Below are 7,120 nucleotides of genomic sequence, written 5' to 3'. Positions count from 1 at the left end.
ATGACGATTTAATCTATTAAATTATATTAACCTATATTAATACAGATGCTGTATATAACTATGATATTTTTAACAACTGTGTTAGAATCAAATGGTTTATTTTCCACCAGTGTGGTTGTTTCTCTGTTTCTCTTATGCCTGTGTATATGAATAGAAAACCATACACAATGTAATGATCTATTACGCAATATAAATGCATATATGTGTGTGTACATATTTACATAAAATTTAGGTATAGCTTTATACCTCCATTTTCTCACCACAGCTATATTCTTTGCTGGTCCACCCATACCTACCGTGACTCTCCAGCCCGCTTACCTGTCTCCTCTCTTTCTTCCTCCCTTCCCTCTCCTCCCTTCTTTTCTGTCTTCCTTTTTTCCTTTCTTTTGAAATAATGCCAGCTTGGTCCTTAAAACAGGAAGAATAGTGTAGAAGAGTAATCCATTATTCATAAATTCCAGGGAAACTTTAAGACTTCTGTTTTCTTATCCCTTTCCCCTAAATGTGAGGCTAAAGTACAATGAGACTGATTTCATATGTTGATGCAAAAAAGAAATGGTCTCATTATTTTGTGGATGTGCTTGAAGCCCTCTAAAGAAATCACCTCTTTATTTCTCATTGCTTAAAGAAATGATGCAAAATTTCATCCAGGTATGTGACTATGCCTCCATTGTAACGGACCTGGGTGAAATTTTGCATCATTTCTCGGGCCCCATCCAGCACCCACTGAATCAGCCTACTTTTCAACAAGATCTGCAGGTCATTTTCATATACCTTAGTTTGGAAGCCTTAGCCTAGGGGATTTTTATCTGCCCATCTCTGGATTGTACTTCAGATCTTCTAAATCAAATTCTTTGGGAGTAGAGACCAGGTACTTGTACATTTAAAGAATTCCCCAGATGACCTGATAACCCTCCAGATTGAAAACCTGCCCAGTTAAGGTTTGACTTGTGTGGTTTCTACAGCGACAGTGACAATGGGTGAAGGGATTCCTAACACAGGGGTTTTTCCTCCTGTCATCCCTCTGCATGGATTTCTACGGCGGGTCTTCATCACCTCTGTTTTCTGCATCTTAGTCTGAGAGTCAAGGTCCTTGGTCAAGAGCCACCTCCTTGAACTATCTTTCTGCTCCTTCATCCACATCATTCTCCTGCTTCAACTAAGTCAAACCACCGCCAACTGCCATGATTTCTTTGTCATGCAGGACGGTTCCCTCTGCTTCACTGCCTTCACATTCACCATGTCCCTCAAGGCACCTCTAATGACCCACAGCCCCCTGGAAGTCTTCCCCACCGACGACGTTCTACTCAGCACTCTCCTTTGTTCCATCTTTAAGTGTTTAACTTTCAAGCTACCACTTTGCACTTATCCACATGCTCTTTTAAATGGTCCTCATGCCGTTTTGTGTGTTTGATTAGTTTTTAAAAACTAAGCCAGTGGCGCACAGTTTGACTTCTTACAGCTGCCTTCTTCCTATGTTCCACATCACAGTTATCTACTGAGGGGTCCTACCCACCCCATAACATATTATGCATTAAATTTTCAGAATCCTGCTCCTAGTGTATGTGAGAATAGAACTTCAAAAGTCATCCAGGATTCCAACTAATTTGTCCCAGAAGACACCTATGGAAAGTGACAGGTTCCCAAAAGTATTTAAAAACCAAAGGTTCATTCTCAGAAGCTGTGTAAGGAGTTGCTGGCTAGGACCTTTCACGATCTCCCTGTTCCGGGCACATGATGTTTTGTCCTTTGTTTGTTTCCTCTGTATGCTGATTGGTTTTGATTCATTACACAACACAGGGTCCGTGAGAACAGGCCATTTTTCAAGTTAACAGGTGCAGGATGAAATTAGATTAAAGTTTGGTAAATTTTCAGGTGGAAAAAACATCAACATGGACCGATAGAAGGGGTCTGGAGTGAGAGAAATATCCAGGGCAATATATTAAGACTTGTCTTATTTGGGCATGTGAATATTTCTCATTCACACGGAAGGATTTTCAGGGGGAGAAAATCTGTGCTCCTTCTTCTTCCATCTCTATTTGTGTCAGTTTCCCTCCTGAGCCTTGCTTGTCTTGCCCTTTCTCTGGACGAGGGCTTGACTCTGGGTCTTGTCACATCTCACTCATGCCGTGGGGCTCTTAGGTTCAGCAGGCAGAGAGCTGTGTGACCTGGGGCCATGTGAGTCTATCTCACTAGAGATGCTTTGTGCCATTCAATTCCTCTAAGCCCTGACCAGTTCAGACCACGATGATTGTGTTTCTCTCTTGTACCCAGGGAGAAATATGGCAGGCTTTACCATGGGAGATGTACACACAAAACGGATTTTCAGGATGAATGGAAGCCAAGCCCCGTCTTTCTCCTTCATCCATTTTTTTTTTTTTTTTGTCTTTCTCTTCTGCCTCTTGATATTTTTCTTGACCATTTCCCTCAATTTTTCTAATTATCTTTAATACTTATACACACTCACTAAAATGAGCATGGCACCCATTGGGAAGAAAACACTTCATGGCACTATTTTTTTTTAACCTTTGTTAAAAAACAATCCCCATTTAAGCAGTGACAGCCTGGACTCCGTAATCTGTACATACAATTTAATCCTTTAAAGAATCAGCAGGGCCCACATCAATCAAGAGCCTTCATCAACTTGTAAAAACAATATTTTGATTCAATCAGATTCAAAGCCCTGAAATTCTCAGCTAATTAATGCGAGGTCACTCGAGGGCTGTGCAATGGTAGCTGGAACAGTGGTCAAATATTTACCCTGGGCACACTCACACGTTTGCGTCACCGAAGGATCTGAGTGATGATCAAGAATAGATAATGCACATATGGCTGCAGCACATTTCACCTGGCACAAGCATGTGGACAGATAATTATTACAAAGGGAGGAAAAACGAGAAATGATTCTTCCGTCATCACAGACATGCACGGAGTAAAAGTCTTTTAAAGGTAAACGGATGGGGACCTGCCAACACCCTGCTGACAGTTCAGTTTTAACACGTATGTCCCAAAGCAGAGAGCTGTTCTGTGTAATCCTCCCTAGAATATTCAAACTAAATGACATTAAAAACAAACAAAAAAAACTTCTATTTTAGGTTTAGGGGTACATGTGCAGGTTTGTTATATAGGTAAACTCATGTCATGGGGGTTTGTTGTACAGATTATTTCGTCACCCAGGTACTAAGCCTAGTACCCAATAATTATTTTTTTCTCTGCTCCTCTCTCTCCTCCCACCCTCCACCCTCAAGTAGGCCCCAGTGCAAAATAAATGACATGTTTAAAACCTCATAAGACAGCAGATTCAATCCATGGGATCTTTTAGTTAGATCAAGATTCTAATAAATTTGTTTTGGTTTGCACCTTGAGACACTTTGGAACTCAATGTATTTTGTAGGGGAGGAGGGTGTAGGAGCAGTCACAAAATTTTACTGGCTCTGCTTATTTCTAGGTGTGATTGCTGAGTATGTGAACAGGTCTCTACCAGCAAAAACATGTATTATTTACTTACACAAATGCAGACAGAGAAAGCATCAAGATGTCTTGTTACTGATAAAAAAATAATACTTTGTATTTCTTCCCTTAAAATATGGGAGACAGGTAGGCAATTGAAAGGAAGTTCAGGTAGAAACTGTATCTCAGCCACTTCCTTCTTCTTTACTTTTGGTGTCTCCTGTAAACCCTTTAAAATGGTACATGGTCCTGGTTCTAATATTGTACTACATAGTTTTACAAAATACACTGACTAAAGAGTATATCATATTTCTCTGTAGTATTTCTTACAACTGCATACAAGTCTACAATTATCTGAAAATATATAAAGTTACATTTAAAAGCTCATAAATTGTATAGCTATAGAATAGACACAGAACTGAGCAGGCTGTTTCTTATGTTGCTAATTAATCACTTCCGCTCACCTGCCTGTCTCCCAGACCCCACTTCCCAACCTCCCAAAAAATTCTAAAAAGAGCAAACACTAGGAGACTCTGGACAACAGCTTTCTCTTTCCTCAAGATCAGGGGACTGAAGGTATAATTTTGTTTTTAAAATTCTGAACTTATCTTCAATAAAAGAAGGAAAAATCTAAATTTTTTAGAAGAAATTAATGATTTAAATGATAGCTTGTTTTCTCCTTATGTTCCCCCATAGTTCCATAGCTTTTACCCTACGAATTTAATAACTGAGTGAAGAGTAGCAAAATCATTTTTATGGAAGAAACATCATAGTTACAAACACGTTCCAGGTCAAATATCAAACCCATTCCAAATTAGGCTACAGTGGTCATTTCACTGATTCTCAGCAACATGCAGACTATAAACTTTTCCAACGTTGAGCTTGCTGACTGATGTTAATCACTCTGGCCAAACTGGTTGTTGAGCAATCAGCATTGATCACTATGAAAAACCAAATGGATGTGTGGCTCTGCTCAAGCCCAGCATTTTGCAAATATAACACAGCTCACATTCATAGGATGCTGCCAAGATTATTTTTTTAAACACTCAAGCCGGTCTACCTGGGGTTACTTGATAAAACATTTGGACTGAGTTAAATAGGTACTTCTGCCAGACAACTGATTAGATTGATTTTTTTCCCACTGTATTAACTGGTTATTTGGATTTTCTACACACATTTAAAAGACTTATGGAGTCATAGATACATAGAATTTTAGCATTAGAGATGTCTTTAGAGATCATATATGGTCTAGGGTTTTTGCTCAAATTTCGTAGATGTTAAATGAAAAAAAAACAAAGGGAAGGATATTTTCATTAAATATGTTTGGGAAACTTTGAGCAAAGAAATTCAGTTGTTTGGTTCCTAGTTTGCTCAGAGGCTTTAAAATGCTAAGAGGCTTTATGATTCTAAAAGAAGGGAATATAATATGCAGGTTCTTCCAAGCTTATATTCAACACAAACACGAAGATGTAATACAAACTATTTCACAGACAAGGAAACAGACACCCAAGGAAGTGATGTGTTTTTTTAAAAATACTCCCATTTATAAGGAGTTGAACTAGAATCTAGGCCTCCAGATTCCCATTCTACTCCTTTTGACTGAGGCAAAAGTGTTTATTTTTATTTTTATTATGAAACTTTTCAAACATATTTAAAAGTAGTGAAAATAGCAACATCTATAACCCCATCACTCAGATTCAGTAACTCTCTAGATTTTGCTTCACTCTTTGCTTTATATTTTATGTCTATGTAAACCAGAAGACAAAATTCTAAGGCCCCCAACCATCTGAATGTGCCTCTCCTCTCCACCAGGGGCATTCCAAAGTTAAGCTGAAAAACGAGTTCAGGCTGTGATGAGAAGGGAGAGCCGGACATGCCTCGTTACACCCTCCTCCCATTTGGAATTACTGATGGAAGAGACTCTTTGTATCTGATAAGAAACATTTACAATCTATTCTCTCTGAAGCCCGCACCTGGAAGCTTCATCTGCGTGATAAAACCTTAGTCTCTACAACCTCTTCTGGTAACCCAGACATCACTTTCTATTGATAACTCTTTCAGCCAATTGCCAATCAGAAAATCTCTGAGTCTACCTATGACTTGGAAGCCCTCACTTCCAGCTGTCCTGCCTTTCCAGACCTAACCAATGTGCATCTTAACATGTACTGATTGATGCCTATGTCTCTTTAAGATGTATAAACCCAAGCGGTACTCTGACCACCCTGGGCACATGTCATCAGGACCTCTTGAGGCTGTGTCATGGGTGCATCCTTAACCTTGGCAAAATTAACTTTCTAAATTGATTGAGATCTGTCTCAAATACTTTCAGGTTCACAAATACATATCATACACATTATTATAAAATGTGTATAATATATAAATTACTAATTATTATAATTTTCTTTTTTTGAGACAGAGTCTCACTCTGTCACCCAAGCTGGAGTGCAGTGGCGCAATCTCGGCTCACTGCAAGCTCTGCCTCCTGGGTTCATGCCATTCTCCTGCCTCAGCCTCCCGAGTAGCTGGGACTACAGGCGCCCACCACCACACCTGGCTAATTTTTTTGCATTTTTAGTAGAGATGGGGCTTCACCATGTTAGCCAGGATGGTCTCAATCTCCTGACCTCATGATCTGCCTGCCCAGGCCTCCCAAAGTGTATAAATTTTAATTATAAAAATATTCTCCTATATATGTAAAAAATATTCTCAAATACTTTTGGGTTCACAAATATATATTATACATATTATATATATATATACACACACATATAATGTATTAATATAATGTATTATAAAGTATAATGTATAATGTAATATACTATAATGTAGAATATAATGCATTATAATATATTATATAATGTATTATAATATTCATATATATTTTAAATATATAAATATATAAAAATTATCCTTGGACAGTATATAAAAAATTTACCTGTTATAAATGTTAAATGAAAGCATCCTGTCTTTAGTATTATGAAGAAATAATTATTCTATTAGGTGTCTTAAAATAGTGATCATATAATTTTACAATTTCCTCTCTATGCGTTAGCTGGAATTTTTCTTTGTAAGAGAAATTTACTGGCCAGGCGCGGTGGCTCATGCCTGTAATTCCAACACTTTGGGAGGCCAAGGCGGGCGGATCACGAGGTCAAGAGGTCAAGACCATCCTGGCCAACATGGTGAAACCCCATCTCTACTAAAAATACAAAAAATTAGCTGGGTGTGGTGGTGCACGCCTGTAGTCCCAACTGCTCAGGAGGCTGAGGAAGGAGAATCTCTTGAACCCGGGAGGTGGAGGTTGCAGTGAGCCGAGATCGTGCCACTGCACTCCAGCCTGGTGACAGAGCGAGACTCTGTCTCAAAAAAAAAAAAAAAAAAAAGAGAGAGAAGTTTCCTTTATTAACTGGGACTATCTAGTTACCTAGAAATACCACTTATATAAGAAAAACAGGATAAATGCTTTTTTTGTGTTTCTTTTAGTTGCCTATCTTCCAGGGTAAGGAGTTGATTCTAATGGTATTCAATTAGTGATGCATTGGTGGTGGTTGCTTTGGGTTTGCCCTCTCTCTCTGTCTCTCTCTGTCAGCACTCCCCTGCCACCTTTTATTTGAAGGTCACTGGGCTTAATGTATTTCCACTCCTCATTCTTTTTGATGCTCACAGTGTC

The 7,120-nt window shown here is 38.8% G+C and overlaps 1 long non-coding RNA gene across 1 annotated transcript in view; it reads right to left on the bottom strand.

Moving 5' to 3' along the window:
- Nucleotides 1-318: 318 nt before the first annotated feature.
- LOC134738545 (uncharacterized) overlaps nt 319-7,120 on the bottom strand; it is a 444,030-nt gene continuing 437,228 nt past the window's right edge. Inside the window, exon 3 of the long non-coding RNA XR_010124311.1 lies at nt 319-408. This is a non-coding gene — a long non-coding RNA (uncharacterized LOC134738545). The remainder of the gene's footprint in view (nt 409-7,120) is intronic.

The sequence above is a fragment of the Pongo pygmaeus genome, chromosome 18, assembly GCF_028885625.2.
Source record: "Pongo pygmaeus isolate AG05252 chromosome 18, NHGRI_mPonPyg2-v2.0_pri, whole genome shotgun sequence".
NCBI classification, from domain to species: domain Eukaryota; kingdom Metazoa; phylum Chordata; class Mammalia; order Primates; family Hominidae; genus Pongo; species Pongo pygmaeus.
Note: the sequence above shows the minus strand (reverse complement) of the source record. Positions and strands in the feature narration are given on the sequence as shown.